The following is a 20,962-nucleotide window of genomic DNA, read 5'->3' on the forward strand; positions in this document are numbered from 1 at the left end:
AGCTAATGGAAGTTTTTATCTGAAGCCTCACTATTATGGTGTAGGGCTGGGACCTTTTGAGAAGCAGAGAAGACACAGTAGACTTTAAAGAATGGCTTAGCCAAGATCAAGTGTTAAGAGGTGCAGCATTACATATAATAATACACAGAGGCGTGCTGATTGTTGTCCTGCACATGTGACCTGCCTAATGGTATGGCGGTATACAGTCCCACTTGTAATAAAGCTGACAGGTTAAGTCTGGTTATATTAACACTGCGTGCGCTCCCTACAGATTGATTTGTTCCCTTGTTCCGGAACAAAAACAAGTACGACTTCCCTCTCCCACACCAATCATCCGACTAGTGCTGTGTTGACAAAATACACTAGTTCTTTCTAAATCAGCACTGTTTTACTGCAATTAACAGAAATCAAGCGGCGATGTCAAGGCTGCTTTCACAATAAAATCCCCTTTTGTCCTACATAGAAGGAAATGAACTTTTTGGCAAGAAAGCAGCAGCTGTGGTGATATTGACACATCTCTTCCCAGCAGGGTTAAGGTCGGGATGATCACATGCTGACATCTACTCCTTGCAGTCTCTTATTGACTAGAAAGCCAGTTAACTGCTATGTTAACCTCTTCCTGGCTGCTACATAGCCAAAGCCTGTTATATATGTTATGAAATGGGAATTATAAAGCTTTTTTGCCTTGTGTTTATTTTTTTCCATTCAAGTTGACACTAAAGACTGTAGAATCAATCCCCTAGGTTCTAGATCTGCAGAAAATTTGGTTGATTTACCTCTCTGAGAACTACTGGTGATTTTTTTTTTTTAAATCATTCACTTAGTATGGAAGATGAGAAAAGATATTTGCTAGAAATGTCATGTCCTGTAGCAGGAGATTTGTGAAGAGTTGCTTTTTCTTACTAGTAGCTCCCTTGAGTTGAGCTCCATGTGCTGTATTGTGTACTGAGTTTTCATAGCAGGTGGTTAGGTATCCTTTCCAGAGTTGCAGCAAGCTTAAGCCAACGTGGAGAGGCTACAGGTTTCTACCACTTTGTGATAATTCCCAAACATACACATCTATCTGATTTCTTTTTATAAAGAGTTTCGTGTCATTTGGCATCTCTCCTGCCCTTTGGTTTGGAAATGTCAGAAAGATCAATGGCACCATCTGTCCCTACCATCCACCCATGAACGCAGACTACTCCTGCACTTACAGAAGGATGGAGGAAGTGTCTGAGAGCAGATGACCACCTTTACCTGATCCCATCACAAGAGCAAACATCCACTGACAGGTGATGACACTCTGCATGTGCTACAATGTATCTGAAACGTAAACAATGTGCACATGCTAAAGTAAATATTCCACTTACCTTCTCTGTCCTAGCTGTTCTCTCTTTGGGGATCCAAACATCATACAAGTTTTTCGGGTTTTTTTGGGATGCTGAACTGGAAGATCAATACAAGCAGGGGGATGAATTGAAAGGGTGCAACTTGTGCTCAGTTCCAGCAGCCACTTATCCTGTTGCAGTTATGCCAGCAGCTGGTCCATGCTTCTTTTTTGGTCCTGTATGGGAGTTGTTTCTTCGAGCCTGGGAACGCACATACACACCCCCTTCTATAGACCTATCTCCACTAGGTCATATTGCAAGCTGAGAGAGCGATGTAACAGTATGGCTGAGAGTAGTTGTCCAGGCTGGGAGCAGCTCCAGCAGCCACTGCCAGGCATACACGTGAAGCAGCTGCTGTTTCTGCTTCTACCCAGCAGCTTACCATGCTCCTCCCCAGTACAGAGCAAGGGGGGAGCCCAGCATCCTCTAAACACTGCAACCACCAGCCTGCATATTTATAATCTTCCTCGGCTGCTCAGCAGGAATGCTACTTTTATACGTCCTTATCGAAGAGGGAGGAAATATGTGTGCTTATAGATATATATACTGTATACACGTCTTAAGACAAGCCAGGCATATTTTATTTGTGCTGCTGTTTGCAGGATTTCCCCATGGTTTGCCTATCCCTTTCTCACTCCCCCTGTCTGCGTCTGCTAATGCAAAGTACCAATGCTCCCATGCTGTGTCCAATCAGTGCATCTACTACTAGTGCAATGATTTAGGGGTCATCCATGAATAACACTTCATGCTGATGAATGGCTCTTTGCAGCCTCCTGCCCTGATGAGGGTGTCTGCTTGCTGCTGATTGCAAACACTAATGAACTTACAGCTTCATTAGCTGGGCTTTCTTGCCAGCAATATTGTGGTCTGAGCTGTGTGTGACTCCTGTAAATAATAGGAAAAAAAATCCCAAGAAAAAAATAGAATGGTGTTGTTTCTCGCTATCTGGGGGGCTGCAAAAAAGTCTATTTTACCCCCACAAAGAAGGGACACAGTGAATAAGAAAGCTGTGATGGCCAACTGAGGATCTTGGTAATTTTTCAACAAATCAAATGTAAAAATTCAAAGGAAAGACGTCTCACAGTGGAGGCAGGCTATTAGCTGTGGGCTTGTACTGTAAGCCTGCTCCCTACTGTACCAAGGAGGAAAAAGACATTGGCTCGCCAGAGGAGGCTGCAATATGTTACAAACCCATGGAAACTGCAGTAATAGCCTAAGCTGGTTGACAAATCTCAGATAAACTGATAAGCAGGGGCACAGAAAAGAAGGGTCTCATCTCCAAGTAGTAGCAGCAATAAGTCCATCAGGGTTCTATACCATTTCATAAACAGGTCTTGAATAGCACATCACATCTAATGCTTTTACTTGCTAATGCATGTAACATGAAACTGTACTGCCACCTTGCATCTACACTTTTCACTATACACTATGCTTGCTATTTCCTAATGCATGTTTTTAGTGCATAGTCTCTATTTAAACAATAAAGCCCTACGTAGCTAAAATTCTGTACATTTATATGACTGCTATTGCACCTGCTTTTTTGGCACAGTTTGCACAGTTTTATGGCTCTGACTTTTTAGACACATTTAGGCTGGGGGTTCACACTACAGAATCTTCAAGGGGAATTCCACTCTGAAATTCCAGGGCAGCAGAGACTCTCTGCTGTCAATTAGATTTTGATGCATAGTGTAGACAGGGCCTCCATCAGCGCAGCACAGGCAGTACAGCCATCAGGGGCCCAGGTGAGTTAAAAACAAATAAAGGGCCCATTGCTGCCACCACCCTCCTCCCTTATAGGAAGGAAACTGTGCAGAGCAGTCTTCCCTTCACCGCTATACAACATAGGGGTTAAGGATCTTCCTGTGAGCCACATGACCTTGCAGGTCCTACAACAATGTGCACAGGAAGAGGACAGGCTAGTTAGCTGTGTGTATAATGAATGTCTGTGTGTGTGTGTGTGTGTGTGTGTGTGCAATTATGCCTTATCCTCTAGTCCCTTCCAGAGCTGCACTCACTATTCTGCTGCTACATAATTTCTTATCCTCCAGTCACCTCCAAAGCTTTACTGACTATTCTACTGTTACATCATGTCTTATCCTCCAGTCATCTCCAGAGTTGCACTCACTATTCTGCTGTTACCTCATGTCTTATCCCCCAGTCACCTCCAGAGCTGCACTCATTATTTTGCTGTCAAGTCATGTCTTATCCTCCAAAACTGCAGTGACTATCTGCTGTTACATCATGTCCTATCCTGTAGTCATCTCCAGAGCTTCACTCACTATTCTGCTGCTAAATCATGTCTTATCCTCCAGTTACTTCCAGGCCCTATTCTTCTGTTACATTGTGTCTTATTCTCCAGTCACCTTCAGAGCTGCACTCACTATTCGGCTTACATCATTCATTTTCCTCCAGTCACCTACAGAACTGCACTCACTATTCTGCTGGTACATCATGTCTTATACTCCAGAGCTGCACTCTCTATCTGCTGTTACATCATATGCTATTATCAAGTCACCTTCAGAGCTGCACTCACTATTCTGCTCTTATGTATTTTCCTTCAGTCACCAACAGAGCAGCAGTCATTATTCTGCTCTTACATATCTTATATGCCAATCACATTCACACCCTACACAACAATTTTTTTTAAATAAATTATAGGTACCCCAATATGACCCATTCCACAAAAAATCATGTCCTAATACAGCCCTAATAAAGATATAATAGCTATATTATATGTATGAGACAGGGACAGGTAAGAGTGTGTGTGTGGGAAGGGGGGCCCAGGCACTCCAGCAGTAAGGGGCTCCAAAGTTTTTGATGATGTGTCTAATTGTACATGATAGAATTTCAGCAGCCAAGCTTTCTGCTTCTGAAATTCATCCGCCTTATGAATGAACTCGGTTATTCTTTTGGAGGAATGCCACAGGGAATACATTGTGGCCTATGGGGATGATAATGTCCAAGCGGTCTTGGTGCCGGCTGGAGATTCTGCTCACTCAATGTATGGTGTAAAATGAAAAAAATGGGCAACAATATAATACATTTTGTAAAGTTGAAATTGTCCTAAGGGAGAAAGCGAATCCCAGCCCGTCGCTCACCATGCTCCGCTGCCGCCTCCTCCTCTGTGCCTCAGCTCCGACGTGCGTGTCCCCGTCTCCTAGAGCGCACACGCCGGAGCTCTGAAATTTAAAGGGCCAGTACGCCCATGAGTACTGTCACACCTGTCACTACATTTTTAAGTTCCTGCACCTCCCCCACTTCCCTGCCAGATCTTCAGTGCCTCTAGCCTGAGATTAAGCATTTCATATTGCCGGTTTGCCTTATCCGTGTATCCAGACCTTCTGCTACGCTATTTGCACCTTTACCACCTGTTTTGACCTTCTGCTACGTCTGACTACGCTATTGCCTTATCCTATTGTTATCTCGCCTTGCCCAGCTACATGTGTGGTTGAGCCGTGTTGGGGTAGCGACCTGGGTGTCGCCTGCTGAAGCAAGCCCATCCTGCCTTGAGGCAAGCTCTGGTGAAGATCAGAGGCACCTTAGACACTGCTCCCCGATACAGTCCAAGTTATCAGCCACATCCAGCTCCGTAACTGCAAGATCCGGCCATGGATCCCGCTGGGGTTCCTCTGCCAGATAACCTGGATCTCGCTTCCATCGTGGCGCTCCAGTCACAGCAGTTGGCCCAAAAGATACAGCAGTTGAGGCAGTTGTCCGTCATGATGCAGCAGTTACTTCCAGAGAAATATGAGGGGGATCCCAAGTCCTGTTGTGGTTCCATGCACATAGAACTCATGGCGGAACAGTTCCCTATGGAATGAGCAAAGGTGGCCTTCATCATCAGTCTCTTAACTGGAAGGGCTTTGGCCTGGGCAACTCCGCTTTGGGATCGCAGTGATGCTCTCCCTACTAATCTGCAGACATTCCTTTCAGAATTTTGAGGTGTCTTCGAAGAAGCAGCGCAAGCTCCCTCCGCTGAGTCGGCATTGCTGAGTCTACCTCAGGGCAATTCCTTTTGTGGGCGAGTATGCCATACAATTTCATACTCTGGCATCAGAGTTGTCATGGAATAATGAAGCTCTTTGCGCTACCTTCAAGAGAGGATTATCAAGTGAGATCCAGGATATGTCTTCCAGCAACCACCACAAACTTCAACATTGCCTCCCGCAGTGTATCGGTCTCGCCTGACCCTGCAGGAAAGAACTCGGAGACGAAATGAGAATCTATGCCTATACTGCGCCAGTGTAAGCCATTTCCTCAAGGATTGTCCTCTGCGTCCACAGTCACAGGGAAACGCTTGCACCTAGGCCTCCCTAGGTGTGAATACCACCTATCCAGCTATAAATTTGACGGTCCTGCTTTTTATACCCTCCAAAGAGATAGTCTCCGTTCTTGCCTTTCTGGACTCTGGCCCAGCGGGAAATTTTATTGATGCCTCCCTAGTACGTAAGTATCATCTGCCTGTGTCCCGTCTGTGTACATCTCTACAGTAAACAGAGAAAAACTGGACTGTACCGTGCTATATCGCACAGAACTGTTGTCAATGCAGGTACAGGAGTTATCACACAGAACTGTTGTCAATGCAGGTACAGGAGTTTGTCAATTATATTTTCTGTGACCTCCTGTACTCCTGTGTCATTGTCTATTTGGATGACATTCTCATCTACTCACCCAATGTCCAGTCTCAATGCTTTCAACTCCACCAAGTGTTACAGCGTCTCCGTGAAAATCATCTCTATGCTAAACTGGAAAAATTTACTTTTGAAAGACTAGCCTCCCTTTTGTGGATTATATTGTTACCAGTCAAGGTCTTTAAATGGATCCCAACAAGTTATCTGCAGTTCTGGACTGGCCACGACCTACTGGTCTGAAAGCGATTCAGCGCTTCCTCAGCTTTGCCAATTACTATCGGCAATTCATTCCTCACTACTCCACTCTGGTAGCTCCCATTGTTTTGCTTACCAAGATGGCTGCTAATCCAAAAGTCTGGACTCCAAAGGCTGAAGAAGCTTTCAAACAATTAAAGTCTGCCTTCACTTCTGCTCCTGTGTTATCAAGACCCGATCCAGGCAAGCCATTTATTCTGGAAGTGGATGCATCTTCAGTTGGTGCAAGTGCAGTTTTGACACAAAAGTCGTTCAAAGGTAAAACTGTAACTTGCGTTTTTTTCTCTAAGACCTTCTCTTCTGCAGAGAGAAATTGTGCCATAGGAGATTGCAAGCTCTTGGCTATAAAGTTATCTTGGAAGAATGGCATCATCTCTTGGAGGGCTCTATACACCCAATCTTTATTTGTACAGATCACAAGAACTTGCTCTATCTACAGACTGCTCATCGCCTCCACCCTCGTCAGGCTCACTGGTCTCTGTTCTTCTCCATATTTTTTATTCACTTTCGTCCAGCAGAGAAGAATCTTTGGGCGGATGCTCTGTCTAGATCCTCCGATGTACAAGGCCAAGAATTCCATCCTCAACATATTATACCTCCTAATTGTCTCATTTCTGCAGCACCAGCAACTCTTCAGCACCTGCCTCCTGGAAAGACTTTCGTAACTCCCCGTCTCCCTTCGAGTCTTCAAATGGGGTCATTCCTCATTGTTGACCGGTCATGCATCCGTAAATCCTTACAACTCATTTCCCAACAGTATTGGTGGCCATCTTTAAAACAGGACATAGTTGACTTTGTCCGGTCCTGTTCAGTCTTTGCCCGGGACAAGACCCTTCGTTCCAGACCTGCAGGACTTCTACAACCTTTGCCAGTTCCAGAGTGACCTTGGACCGATATTGCCATGGACTTTATTACCGACCTTCCTCTGGCGGCAATACAGTCATTTGGGTTGTAGTAGACCGATTCTCTAAAATGGCTCATTTTGTACCCCTGCCAGGATTGCCATCGGCACCGCATCTTGCTAAACTTTTTCTCCACCACATCTTCCACTTACATAGATTGCCTACCCATATTGTGTCCGACCGGGGAGTTCAATTCGTCCCAAAATTCTAGAGGGCCCTCTGCTCACGTCTCCAAGTCAAATACAAATTTTTTTGGGCTTATCACCCTCAATCTAATGGACAAGTCGAAAGGGTGAACCAAGTCTTGGGAGACTACCTTTGCCATTTTGTTTCGGCTCGTCAGGATGATTGGACAGATTGACTTCCCTGGGCCGAGTTTTCTTACAACCATAGGGATTCTGAATCCACTGGGACTTCATAATCCACCGGGAGTTCCATGTAGTCTATGGACTTCATCCACTTCCACCCCTTCCTTTGTCTTCTCCGTCCGGTGTCCCTATGGCAGATAAACTAGTACAGAATTTCACCTCTATCTGGAAGAAGATTTGTCTCTTCCTCTTATATGCCACAACCCGTATGAAATCTCAAGCGGACAAGAAAAGGTGTTCTACTCCCGAATTCTCTCCAGGAGACAGAGTGTGGTTGTCATCTAAATATATCTGCTTCAAAGTACCCTGCTATAAACTGGGTCCTCGCTATTTGGGTCCTTTCAGGGTCAAGAAACGTCTAAATCCAGTGGCTTATTCTCTTCATCTGCCTTCCTCCCTCTGGATCCCGAATTCTTTTCATGTCTCCCTCTTGAAAACTGTCATCCACAACCGCTTCTGTAAAAAGGGCATTTCTTCTACTCTCATCACTGGTACCCCTGAAGCTTTTTACTGTCAAGGAAATTCTGGATTCCAAACTTATCAGAGGAATACGTTTCTTCCTTGTAGATTGGGAAGGAATCGGACAGGAGGAAAGGTCTTGGGAGCCACAAGATAATTTTCTAGACTGTGACCTAATCAAGAAGTTCTTGTCCTCCAAAAAGAGGGGGAGACCAAAGGGGGGGATACTGTTACACTCTGCGCTCTGGCCGCAAGCATCGGCCGTGAGCGCAGAGTCCCTTTGTCTCCGTCACCATACTCTGCTGCCACCTCCTACGCTGTGCCTCAGCTCCGGTGCACGTCCCCGTCTCCCAGGGCGTGCGCGCCGGAGCTCTGAAATTTAAAGGGCCAGTATGCCCATAATTACTGTCACACCTGTCACTACATTAAAAAGTTCCTGCACCCCTGCACCTTCCCCACTTCCCTGCCACATCTTCAGTGCCTCTAGCCTGAGATTAAGCATTTCATATTGCCTGTTTGCCTTTTCCATGTATCCAGACCATCCTGCTACGTTATTTGACTTCGCACCTTTGCCACCTGTCTTGACCTTCTGCTACGTCTGACTATGCTACTGCCTTATCCTTTGGTACCTCGCTTTGCCCAGCTACCCATGTGGTAGAGCCGTGTTGGGGGTAGCGACCTGGGTGTCACCTGCCGCAGCAAGCCCATCCTGCCTTTCTTGCCTTGGATCCACATCCAGCTCCGTAACAACATGTTATAAATTTGGGATAACCCTTAAATGGGTACTCTGGGGAACTAAACCCATAGCCCATGCTTTCCTTCTCATTAATCTATTTAATTGCCCAAATTATTATTTATTAAATATATAGAACAGTTTCCCTTCTTTGGTTTTCACTTACATGCATATAGTGAGGGAATTACACCATCCAGCCATCCACTCTGTCTCTGTCTAATTCCTCTCTGAAATGAGCCCTTACTCTCCTTAGAGACACAGGCCAGTTTCTGTTTCTATGGTTTCTGTCCCGCACTGAGGAGTCATGCTCCCTTAAGTGCTGAGAACTGGGAGGTGTGTGCAGCCTAAGCCAATCAGACACTGAACCTATCTCTGCTGCTCAGAGAAGGAGGGTGAAGACTGGCAGAGCAGAGCTGCATTGATTGCTTGTAGATGTAGACAAGGGGATAGGAGGGTGGCAAAGAATGTCAAGAAGCCATAAAAGACAACAGAGGCCACAGGAGCCATGCATTTCAGGCAGGATAGTTAACAGTAAACTAGTTAACTAGGAAGTGTGGTGGCTTTGGAGCTTTTTGTTTTATATATATATATATATATATATATATATATATATATATATATATATATAATTACACTTCTCTGAAGTACCCCTTTAAAGAGAGAAAAATGCAATGGGAGGGGGAGACTATTTGCTTATCTTAGTACTTGTATCTAAAAATTGTATTCATTGGCTATATAAGTGAGATATAAAGTATGTAACTAGTCCCATCTGTACATTGGTGGATCCAGTTGTATCTATCCAGTTCAAGTGAAAATCTCACCCAATTTTCAGAACTAGATCAGGAAAGAGCAGTGTCCTGACTTTATTTTGTTTTCACTATTGCAAGCAGGGTACAGCTTAGTGTTTCCCACACCTATTCTGAAGAACATTAAATACATCACCCTCTTCACACTTTTTTTTGTATATCAGTAAAAAAAAATCTATGTTCAAATAGAGGTATTTAAAAGGCTAGGTTCAAATAGAGGTATCTTCACCAGAAATATAATGGCCAGAGATTCCAAGGGAGACCGACATTGAATTAATCACTAGGCACTAGGAAAGCACAATCATTGCAATCCCTATAAACAGGAATGTATTCCGCACGTATTCCGCTGAAACAATGACTAAGATCATTTACTTGGCAGTGAAATTTCATGGGCGGATTCATTCCATAGTGTGCACTGTGCACCAAAATCCCATAAGCAACAATAGGACTGTGCTGCATTTGAATTTACAGACATAATTTCAGAATTACGCTCGTAAATTCCATACTGTAAACAAAACCTAACACTGAATTTTATTTTATTTGTGAAGAGGTACAAAACAAAAGGGAACACATGAACACAGAAAAAAATCTAATATGCACATACCATGCAACATTATATGCCACACTGTATTCCTGGGCCGCTGAACATTACCTTGTAAAGATGACAGTACATACCAATAATAATTAATTCTTATTTATAATCAGACCCTGCTGTGCAATGCAAACATTATCTCAAGCATCATAACTCATAGGCCAAACCACTTACAGCATCATTTGGCTATATGTATCCCAGGGAGTAACTTGCCTAAGGTACAAAAATCTGTCTTAAGCACAGTTCAACCAATCATTAATACTAAACCATGAATATAAACAACACTTTTAACTTTGAACGTTTTGAATATTTAACTCTGCTCCAGTGTTTTGAAGTGGTTATCTGCTCTGGCTAATATAGAACACTAGCTGAGTGACCGGCGCTGCCATTTATTTCCTACCTTATACTTGTGGGGGGGGGGGGGGGGGCAACAAAAGAGGAAGCTTTTGTCCTCATAACCTGTCCTTAAATCCTGACCCCTATATCCCCTCCTCATGTCTTGACCCCATGTCCCCTCCTCATATCCTGACCCCAAATCCCCTCCTCATATTCCGACCTAATATCCGTCCCCATATCTAATCATATTATTAAAAAATATCTTAAATTCTCACTGTAAGATGTATATACCTTATGAGAATAAAAGGGTCAGAAATTAAAGAAAACAAATATGAATGAATAAAAATGTTAAGGGGGAAAAGCATTTAAACTACTAAAACAGGATGGCAATGAAAAATCATTAAAAAGCTATAGAGAAAAATTTAACATATATAAAAAACAGTTAAAAGCCGCAAAAATAGAGACAGAAAGACTCATTGCCAAAGAGAGTAAAACTAACCCCAAAATGTTTTTTAACTATATAAATAGCAAAAAGGTTAAAAATGAAAGTGTTGGCCCTTTAAAAAATGATGAGGAGAAATATATTAAACAAATTATTTTCCACTGTATTCATCAAGGAAAATGAAATGCCAGGTGAAATACAGTGTGATAAGGTAAACTCCCCAGTACAGGTCACCTGTCTAACCCAGGAAAAAGTACAGTGCCATCTACAAAAAATCTGAATAGACAAATCGCCAGGTCCAGATGGCATTCACCCCCGTGATCTAAAAGAATTAAGTAATGTAATAGACAGACCCCTATTTCTTATATTCAGGGACTCTATAGTAACAGGGACTGTTCCCCAGGACTGGCGCATGGCAAATGTGGTGCCAATATTTAAAAAGAGGTCAAAAGGTGACCCCGGGAATTATAAACCTGTTAGTTTAACCTCCCTTGTATGTAAATTGTTTGAGGGTTTTCTAAGGAATGCTATTTTGGAGTATCTTGATAAAAATAAATGTGTGACCCCATATGAGCATGGCTTTATGAGGGCTCGATCCTGTCAAACTAACCTGATCAGCTTATATGAGGAGGTGAGCTCCAGACTGGACCGGGGGCAATCGCTCGATGATATATCTGGATATTTCCAAAGCATTTGATACGGTGCCACATACACAGTTGGGTCATAAAATGCAAAGGCATTTTTGGAGAATAATAACATTACAGGTTATGAATTATTGATCTATAGGGACAGAAGGTTGATCCGATTCAGGGATATATTCTGATGCCATATTTGGAGTCGGGAATGAATTTTTACCTCGAGTATGAGGGATTTTTTGCATTCTTCTGGATCAACTCAAGAGGGACTCATTAGGGTTATAGGTTGAACTTGATGGACTCTGGTCTTTTTTTGACCTTATGAGCTATTTTACTATCCCATCCTCACATTCCGTCCTCATATCCCGACCTCATATCCCAACCTCATATCCCGTCCCCATATCCCATCCCCATATCTAATCCTCATATCCCATCCTCATATCCTGTCCTCATATCCTGGCCTCATATCCCGTCCCCATATCTAATCCTCATATTGTGTCCTCATATCCCGTCCTCATATTCTGTCCTCATATCTCAACCTCACATTCCATCCTCAAATCCCGTCCTAATATCCCGACCTCCCATCTCAACCTCATTTCCCATCCTCCTAACTCAACCTCATATCCCGTCCTCACATCCCGTCTTCCTATCCCAACCTCATATACCGTCCTCATATCCCGTCCTCATATCCCATCCTCTTATCCTGACCTCAGGTGGGACTGATTTGTGATGAAGATATCGTAAGCTGAAAATAGAAGAGGACGTGGCTTTGTGGGACTGGGTGTGATTTGCAAGCCAGACCGATGCAAAAAAAAGGGTATGGGTAAAAGGGGTGGGGCTTAAAGAGTGGACGTGTCTTTGTGAGATGGGGTGCGGCTTGCAAGCAAGACTGACACATTTACCAGGAAATGCAGAGCGGAGCTTGTGTAGTAATGTACTGGAAATCCCATATACTTGCATGGGACTTGAAACAAAAACCCATCTTTTATATAAGGGTGTAGGTAAGGGTTAATTTAACTAACATATATTTTTATTTGACATATAAGTAATATGTGTACCAGGTATTATTGAAATATATCCAGCCGTACGGAAGTTATGTGGGAACATACATTTTCCATTGATTTGCATGGGACTTTAAACACAAAACCCCGACCCTCACAAATGGGGGTAGTTAAGGGATAAATAAACGATCCTATATTTTAAGTGGACATATAAGTAACATGTGACCAAGTATTATCGAAATATCTACAGCCATTTGGAAGTTATGCAGTAACATATATTTCCCATAGACTTGTATGGAACTTTAAAGAGGTATTCCAGGCAACAAAAATCCAAAGGATAGGGGATGAGATGTCTGAATGCGGGTGCTGCCAGGAGATCACGGGGGTTCCCAGCAGTAGGCCTCCTGTGATCTCCCTGCAGCACCCGCATTCTATGCGAGAGCTGCGTCTCCATTTTCTGAAATGTCCGGGTTTCCTGGGACTGGGGACATGACGTCACGCCAAGTCCCCTCCATTCATCTCTATGGGAAGGGGCGTGATGACAGTAAAGCTATGTTCTCATGTGGGTATCTAGGCACCTTTTTATGCATCCTTTGGAAGCCACTTTTTGTCACCCGTTCCACAGTTACATTTACTATCTACATATATTCCCAAATTTTTATAAAAGGGTTGTCTGAGGAGCAGGAAAGGCAGTGGTGTATTTAGGATTTGTACTGCCCTTGGCCTGACTGAACTTCTGAGCCCCTGTAGTCTACATTAGCTCATCACTTCTTATCTAGACCCCACTTTTTCTATTTAAAACCTACCTTTCACTTTTAACCTCACCACTTCCTCCTCTGGCCCTACCTTTACTCTTTATGCTCCACCCTTTCCTATTTTCGCTCTACTATATGTGTATATTGTTGTTTTCTTTATTTCAAATGTTTAATCTTTTATTTTAACCCCTTAAGGACCACAGGTTTTTTCATTTTTGCACTTTCGTTTTTTTTCCTCCTCACCTTCTAAAAATCAAAACCCTTTTCCACCTACAGACCAATATGAGGGCTTGTTTATTGTGCCACCAAATGTACTTTGTAATACCATCAATAATTTCACCACAAAATCTACAGCGAAAGCAGAAAAAAAATATGTGGGGCAAAATTTAAAAAAAAAAAAATTACTTCCTGGAGCGTTAAGGGGTTAAACCACATTGTCATAGGCGTTTTTACATTAAAAAAATAAATAAATAAATAAATAAAAAGTCCAAAATTACATATTTTTGGTCACTTTGTATACCCTAAAATAAGGGATCAAAGTGCCCCATCAAAACAAAAATGTTTCTGATAAAAACTACAGATCATGGCGCAAAAAAGGGCCCTCATACCTCCCCTTATGCAGAAAAAATAAAGTTATAGAGGTCAGAAGAGGAAATTTTTTAATTTACTAATTTTGGTGCAAAAAGTTAAAATTTTTTAACAATAGTAGAAGAGAATCAAACTTATATAAGTTGGGTATCAATTTAATCATATTGACCTACAGAATAAAGGAAAGGTGCCATTTAACCGAAAAGTTTTCTGCGTAGAATGGGAAGCCTCCAAAATTTTCAAAATGGCGTTTTTTTTTTTTTTTTTCAATTTTGCCACACACATATTTTTGTTTTCTGGTTTTGCTGTAGATTTTGTGGTGACATTATTGATGGTATTACAAAGTACATTTGGTGGTGCAAAAAAACAAGCCCTCATATTGGTCTGTAGGTTGAAAATTTAAAGGGTTTTGATTTTTAGAAGGTGAGGAGGAAAAAGCAAAAGTGCAAAAATGACAAAACCTGTGGTTCTTAAGGGGTTAAAATAAAAGATTAAACATTTGAAATACAGAAAACAACAATATACACATACAGTGGAGCCCAAATAGGAAAGGGTGGAGCATAAAGAGAAAATGTGGGCCCAGAGGAGGAAGTGGTGAGGTTAAAAGTGAAAGGTAGGTTTTAAATAGAAAAGGGGTCTAGATAAGAAGTGATGAGCTAGACTACAGGGGTTCAGAAGTTCAGTCAGGCCAAGGGCAGCACAAAACCTAATGTAACACTCACGTTTCAGAAGACAGGAACCCCGGTGGATTTGGATCCGCTGGACCTGTGTGGCAGATGACTCGGACCGTACCAGGGAGCGGAGTATGAGGTGCAGCTGGTTTTCACCAGAGCCCTCCGCAAAGCGGGATGGACTTGCTGCGGCAGGAGGCACCCAGGTCGCTACCCCTGGCACGGCTCGAACACACAGGTGGCTGAGAAGATGCGAGGCACAGAAGGGAGAAGGTAGCTTGTAGTCTGGATAGCAGAAGGTCAGGGCAGGTGGCACGGTTGCGTAGTCAGGACATAGCAGAAACAGGAATGCTTTCTCTCAGGTTCAAATCAACAACAAAGATACATCAGGGGAGTGAGGAGGGTGGAGGAATATATAAATAAGCCACAGATGAATCACACTAATAAGCGCACTGGCCCTTTAACCCCTTAAGGACTCAGCCCATTTTGGCCTTAAGGACTTAAGGACAATTAAATTTTTACGTTTAAATTTTTTCCTCCTCGCCTTTTAAAAATCATAACTCTTTTATATTTTCATCCACAGACTAGTATGAGGGCTTGTTTTTTGCGCGACCAGTTGTCCTTTGTAATGACATTACTCATTATATCATAAAATGTATGGCGCAACCAAAAAACACTATTTTTGTCGGGAAATTAAAACGAAAAACGCAATTTTGCTAATTTTGGAAGGTTTCGTTTTCATGCCGTACAATTTATTGTAAAAATGACATGTGTTCTTTATTCTGAGGATCAATACAATTAAAATGATACCCATTATTACGTACATTACAACGTATTGTTGCGCTTAAAAAAAATCACAAACTTTTTAACCAAATTAGTACGTTTATAATCCCTTTATTTTGATGACCTCTAACTTTTTTATTTTTCCGTATAAGCGGCGGTATGGGGGCTCATTTTTTGCGCCATGATCTGTACAATGTATTAAAAAAGTAGGAATTTTGGACTTTTTTTTTTTCGTTCACGCTTTTCACCATACGGGATCATTAACATTTTATTTTAATAGTTCGAACATTTACGCACGCGGCGATACCAAATATGTGTATAAATTTTTTTTTACGCTTTTTGGGGGTAAAATAGGAAAAAACTGACGTTTTACTTTTTATTGGGGGAGGGGATTTTTCACTTTTTTTTTACTTTTACTTTTACATTTTTTTTTACACTTGAATAGTCCCCATAGGGGACTATTCATAGCAATACCATGATTGCTAATACTGATCTGTTCTATGTATAGGACATGTATAGGATCTTCTGCTCTGGTCTGCTCGATCTCAGACCAGAGCAGGAGACGCCGGGAGCCGGACGGAGGAAGGAGAGGGGACCTCCGTGCGGCGTTATGAATGATCGGATCCCCGCAGCAGCGGGCGATCCAATCATTCATTCAAATCGCGCACTGCTGCAGATGCCGGGATCTGTATTGATCCCGACACCTGAGGAGTTAATGGCGGACGCCCGCGAGATCGAGGGCGTCGGCCATTACCGGCGGGTCCCTGGCTGCGATCAGCAGCCGGGATCAGCCGCGCATGACACGGGCATCGCTCCGATGCCCGCGGTTATGCACAGGACGTAAATGTACGTTCTGGTGCGTTAAGTACCACCTCACCAGGACGTACATTTACGTCCTGCATCCTTAAGGGGTTAAATCTTAAAGCTCCGGCACACATGCACTCTAGGGGACGGGTACACAGGCACCGGAGCAGTGAGGCAGAGGCTTGACGGGCAGGAGAAGCACCAGGTGAGTGATAGACTAGGGCTCGATGCGAGTTCCAGCTCTACCGGCAGCAGGTAAAGGGACCATGCGTGTGTGGCCGGAGCGCATAATGTAACAGTACCCCCCCTTTAGTCTCCCCCTCCTTTTTCGACTTCTGAGAAGGTAACAGTAGAGGATATTCTCCTCAGGCTTCCAAGATCGACCAAAAAAAAACCATCTGCCATCATTGATTGGTTAACACGGTCATCCACTTCCTCACAAGTGACATCTGACATCCCCAGTCAACAGTTGTTGGGTTCCTTTGATACAACCCTCAGTTGGCATGACCCAGGAGCAGTCCCTGTCCTCCCATTGCCTCTGTCATGTGCTGTTCCCTCCCCCACAGAAGTATCTTATGCTGTGGGTTCAGCTTCACTATTTAGTGAGGACGATCTACTAGAGGACAGTCAGCAGCTATTGCCCAGCCAAGAAGTGGAGGAGACATGGGCCGCTTCCTCCACTAGGCAGGCAAGTAGGGATGAGGAAAGTGGTGTGGGAGGTGGTGTTGCGAGCGTTCAGGCTCCTGAAGCAGACACTGTTGAGGAACCTGAGGAGGACATTAGTGACGTGCAGACACAACTTGATGATGATGAAACCGATCATACTTTGGAGCCATGTGCATAAGGGCCTTCATCATCATCAGAAGAAGAGAGTTGCAGGTTGCCCGTGAGGCGGCAGCTCAGCCAGCAAGGTGGTAGCATGGTTGGCAGTCAGCATGGTGACAGAAGTGGATAGTCTGGAGTAAAACGTGTCTGGGATAGACCACCTTCTTTGCGGCAGCCTACCTACCCAGGAAGAAGGGAAACATAGTTGGCAGTAGCAGTCAATCAGTGCGGACTGTTGGTTGGAAAATTACCTACTCAGCAGTGTGGCAGTTTTTCATAAAGCATCCGGAGGAGGTTAACAGGGCCACATGCAAGATGTGTCGGCAGAAGATGAAGCGTGGCCAGGGTCCCATTGTTGGCACCACGGCCCTGTGTCAACACATGCAGTGTCACCATAAAGCGGCCTGGGAGAACCGTGGCTCCAATGTGGGGGTCCAGCCTGCTGCATCATCCAGTGGCACGCCGCTCTTTGTTTCAGCCAGCTAAGGCTCTACCACCTCAGCTGAAGGGAGTTGTGTGTCATACCCCTCTTCTGTCACTCCAGATGCTCCTGCTCCTCCTACTTTGAGTCAGTCATTCCACCTGCAATCCATCAGCGAAGCCATGTCCAAGAGACAACAGTATGCGCCCACTCATCCAACAGTGCAGAAGCTGAATGTGCGCCTGTCCAAGTTGCTGGTGCTGAAGTCCCCCCCTTTTCAAGTGGTGGACTCTGCACCTTTCAGAGAACTGATGGCTTGTGCCGAGCAGAGGTGGAGAATCCCAAGCCGTTAGTACCAGCCCTGCACATTTTTGTGGAACAGAAGGGAGGCCAGTCCTTGAGCCTGTCAGTATGTACCAAAGTGCACGGCAGTGTCGATGTGTGGAGCTGTAACTACGGTCAGGGGCAATACATGACCTTTACAGCACAGCGGTGGTTCCTGCACAGCCACAACAGCAACTTGGACAGGTTATGCCATTTCCGTTTGGCCGTTTGGCCTGTGACAGTGTGCGACTCCACCTCCACCATGTCCTCAGCTCCACTGCACAGACAAGTCTCAGTGCCCCTTCAGCTTACCATGTGTGTAGGACACGGCCGTGTCACGCTGTTCTTTACATGGTTTGCCTTGGTGAACGGAGTCACACAGAGGAGGAAATGCTAAAAGTCATTAATCAAGAAATCGAATCATGGCTTACTCCACAAAAACTGGAAATGGGAACCATGGTGACCGACAGCAGGAAGAACATCTTGTCTGCGCTGCAACAAAGTAACCTGAGCCATGTGCCTTGCATGGCACATGTGTTCAATCTGGTTGTCAAGCGGTACCTGAAATGTTCTCCCCATCTGCAAGACATCCTAACAATGGGAAGAAAACTTGCATGCACTTGTAAGCTGCAAAGCACACCCTTCTTGAACTGCAGCGTCAGAATTGTATTGCCCAACATTCCAACAATTCCACATGTTGAAATTCCACACTCCCCATGGTGGACCGACTATATGAACAGAGAAAAGCCATCAACTATTTCATGATGATCTAAGTGGATAGGGGGACTCCTCTGTGCAACTTCAATGTCACCCAGTGGCAGCTCATATGTGACACCTGCCGTTTGCTCAGGACCTTTGAGGAAGCCACTTTATTAGTCAGTCACCAGGATTGCAAGATGAACAACGTCATTCCACTGCTTCATCTACGCCCTACGTCCTTAGGTTAAAAATGACTATTTCTGGCCTACAGAGAGCCTCAAAAGGGGTGTAGCTGTAACACGCATAGGGTGTGTACTGGGTTAGTGAAATAATACTGTTATTCAGTATGACAAGGAGTCTCTATTAGAATCAGTGTCACAGAGCGGAACAATGACATAGCCTGGAGGTGGCATTAGTATGAGGAGACCATATAGTGCCTGAATGACACAGCCTGGAGTTTGCAGCAGCATGAGGAGTCCATAAAGTGGCTGAATGACACAGTCTGTAGATGGCAGCAGCATGAGGTGCCCATATATTGGCTGAATGACCCAGCCTGGAGGTGACAACAGCCTGACGAGACCATAGGGCCTCACAATTGAAAAGATTAAAGATATTTTTAAACATCTAAATTGAAGATTTAAAAAAGATGAACCTAAAAAGTTTTATTTAATGTGCCAGCAGCATGAGGAGACCTCATGGGGGTACAGTGCACCGCCTGGAGGTGGCGGAAGAATGAGGAGACCATATAGTGGCTGAATGACACAGCCTGGAGTTGGTGGCAGCAAGAGCAGACCATCTAGTAGCTGAATGACACAGCCTGGAGTTGGCGGCAGCATGAGGAGACCATATAGTGGCTTATTGAAACAGCCTGGAGTTAGCGGCAGCATGAGGAGACCATACAGTGGCTGAATGAAACAGCCTGAAGTTGGCCCCCAAAAGTTACAAAATGACACTTTTTCTTCAATTTTGTCGCACAATGAATTTTTTTTCCCGTTTCGCCATGGATTTTTGGGTAAAATGACTGATGTCACTGCAAAGTAGAATTGGTGGTGCCAAAAATAAGCCATCATATGGAATTTTATGTGCAAAATTGAAAGCATTATGATTTTTAGAAGGTGATGAGGAAAAAATGAAAATGGAAAAATCCACGTCCTTAAGGGGTTATTACAGATTTGCCGCACATAAATTCGGACTGAACTGATTTTTTTTTGGGGGGGAAAATTCTTCGATTCCCTCATCTCCTAACTTTATAAATGAAAACCATGCTCTTTCTTAAGCCTTTTAAACCATAACATTTAATATTTTAGAAAAACAAAAAATAGATATTTAGGTATTTTTCCTCAGTTGGTTTACATTACAGTATCATAACTTTTTATGTAACTATTGTGCTTTAAAATAATGAGGTAGAGTTTTCAGGGTGGTCCATGTCTATGTATTAAGTTGCCATAGCTTTCTTTAGTAGTTTGGTCATTTGCCTTTGATCATTCCCCTGCATGAATAGTTGGACTTGGTAATTGGCTTCAAGTTTAGATTTTAAGTGGGAAGGAGATTGTACTACTTTTTTATTTATTTTTTATTTTTTAAGAGGAACTTTTCCTAACACTGTTTATAAAATATAAAGAGCTTTTAGCTGAGTGTGATGAACATTATTAAGTTGTGAGCATCATTTTCTGTTTGTGCCAGCCACATAAATAGAAGTTGTAGATCATGAAGACAATTAACCACTATGGACGGGTGCAGTATTGTGTACATGCCACATCAAGCATTGGGGACTCAATGGATAGGTATAAGCTATAGAAAATGAGAAAAACTAATCAGCAGAATAAGCCCTTCTGTAAAATTTTCTTACAGAAAGGAAGGGGGCTCCACAAAAAATGATAATACTGTTGAAAACAGCATGGCAAACACGACCATGAATTTACAAGACAAATACATTGCCTGCAATGGAACAGGGCAGCAGATGTTTAGCTGAAGGCCGTCTTAGCTTTCCACCATATACATGGACTTAGAAAACCTTGTACGAACACTAAACATAGCCAAAGCTCAGACAAATAACAAGACATAACAAAACTTATTCCGTGGGCAAATTTATTTCAACTTGCTTGTCGTTCTTACATGCTTTCCGCTTGACATTATTTCTTTTATTTTGTAACAACTTTTCCGCAGGAGCAGATGGCTTATTCTCTTTCTTATATTAAACTAGTTGTCTGGAGTTGACATAAACACTTTATATACATGTGGAACTTGGGTGCCGCTATCAAAAATTGTATCTTAGGGAGAAGGGGACATGCAGTTGAGGGAATATCTTACATGTGCAAAAGAGGGAATTATGAAATATATTTGCTGTCGCATGTTGCAATGTATACATCTCCTGTCTGTGCCTTTGGCAGTTCTCCAAAAAATAAGAACATGTATTAAATTAGTTGGTATGGATAGAAACATCGACAGATAACAACCATTTGACCTATCTAGTCTGCCCAATAAACTGAATCCTATCAATAGTCCCTGGCCCTATCTTATATGAGGGATAGCCTTATATCTATCTTTATCTTATATGAAAGA

The 20,962-nt window shown here is 43.3% G+C and overlaps 1 protein-coding gene across 20 annotated transcripts in view; it reads right to left on the bottom strand.

Annotated features, from left to right (window-relative positions):
• Positions 1–20,962, bottom strand: part of TENM3 (teneurin transmembrane protein 3) — a 2,657,329-nt gene that overhangs the window by 1,268,795 nt on the left and 1,367,572 nt on the right. For 19 of the 20 annotated variants that reach the window (XM_056560526.1, XM_056560513.1, XM_056560494.1 and 16 more), the window contains exon 1: positions 1,353–1,720. The exons of the other annotated variant lie outside the window; for it this stretch is intronic. The gene's annotated coding sequence lies outside the window, so the exon portion shown is untranslated. Of the gene's footprint in view, positions 1–1,352; positions 1,721–20,962 lie in introns of those variants that run through there. 20 annotated transcript variants of the gene reach the window in all.

The sequence above is a fragment of the Hyla sarda genome, chromosome 1 (assembly GCF_029499605.1).
Source record: "Hyla sarda isolate aHylSar1 chromosome 1, aHylSar1.hap1, whole genome shotgun sequence".
In the NCBI taxonomy this organism is placed as follows: Eukaryota; Metazoa; Chordata; class Amphibia; order Anura; family Hylidae; genus Hyla; species Hyla sarda.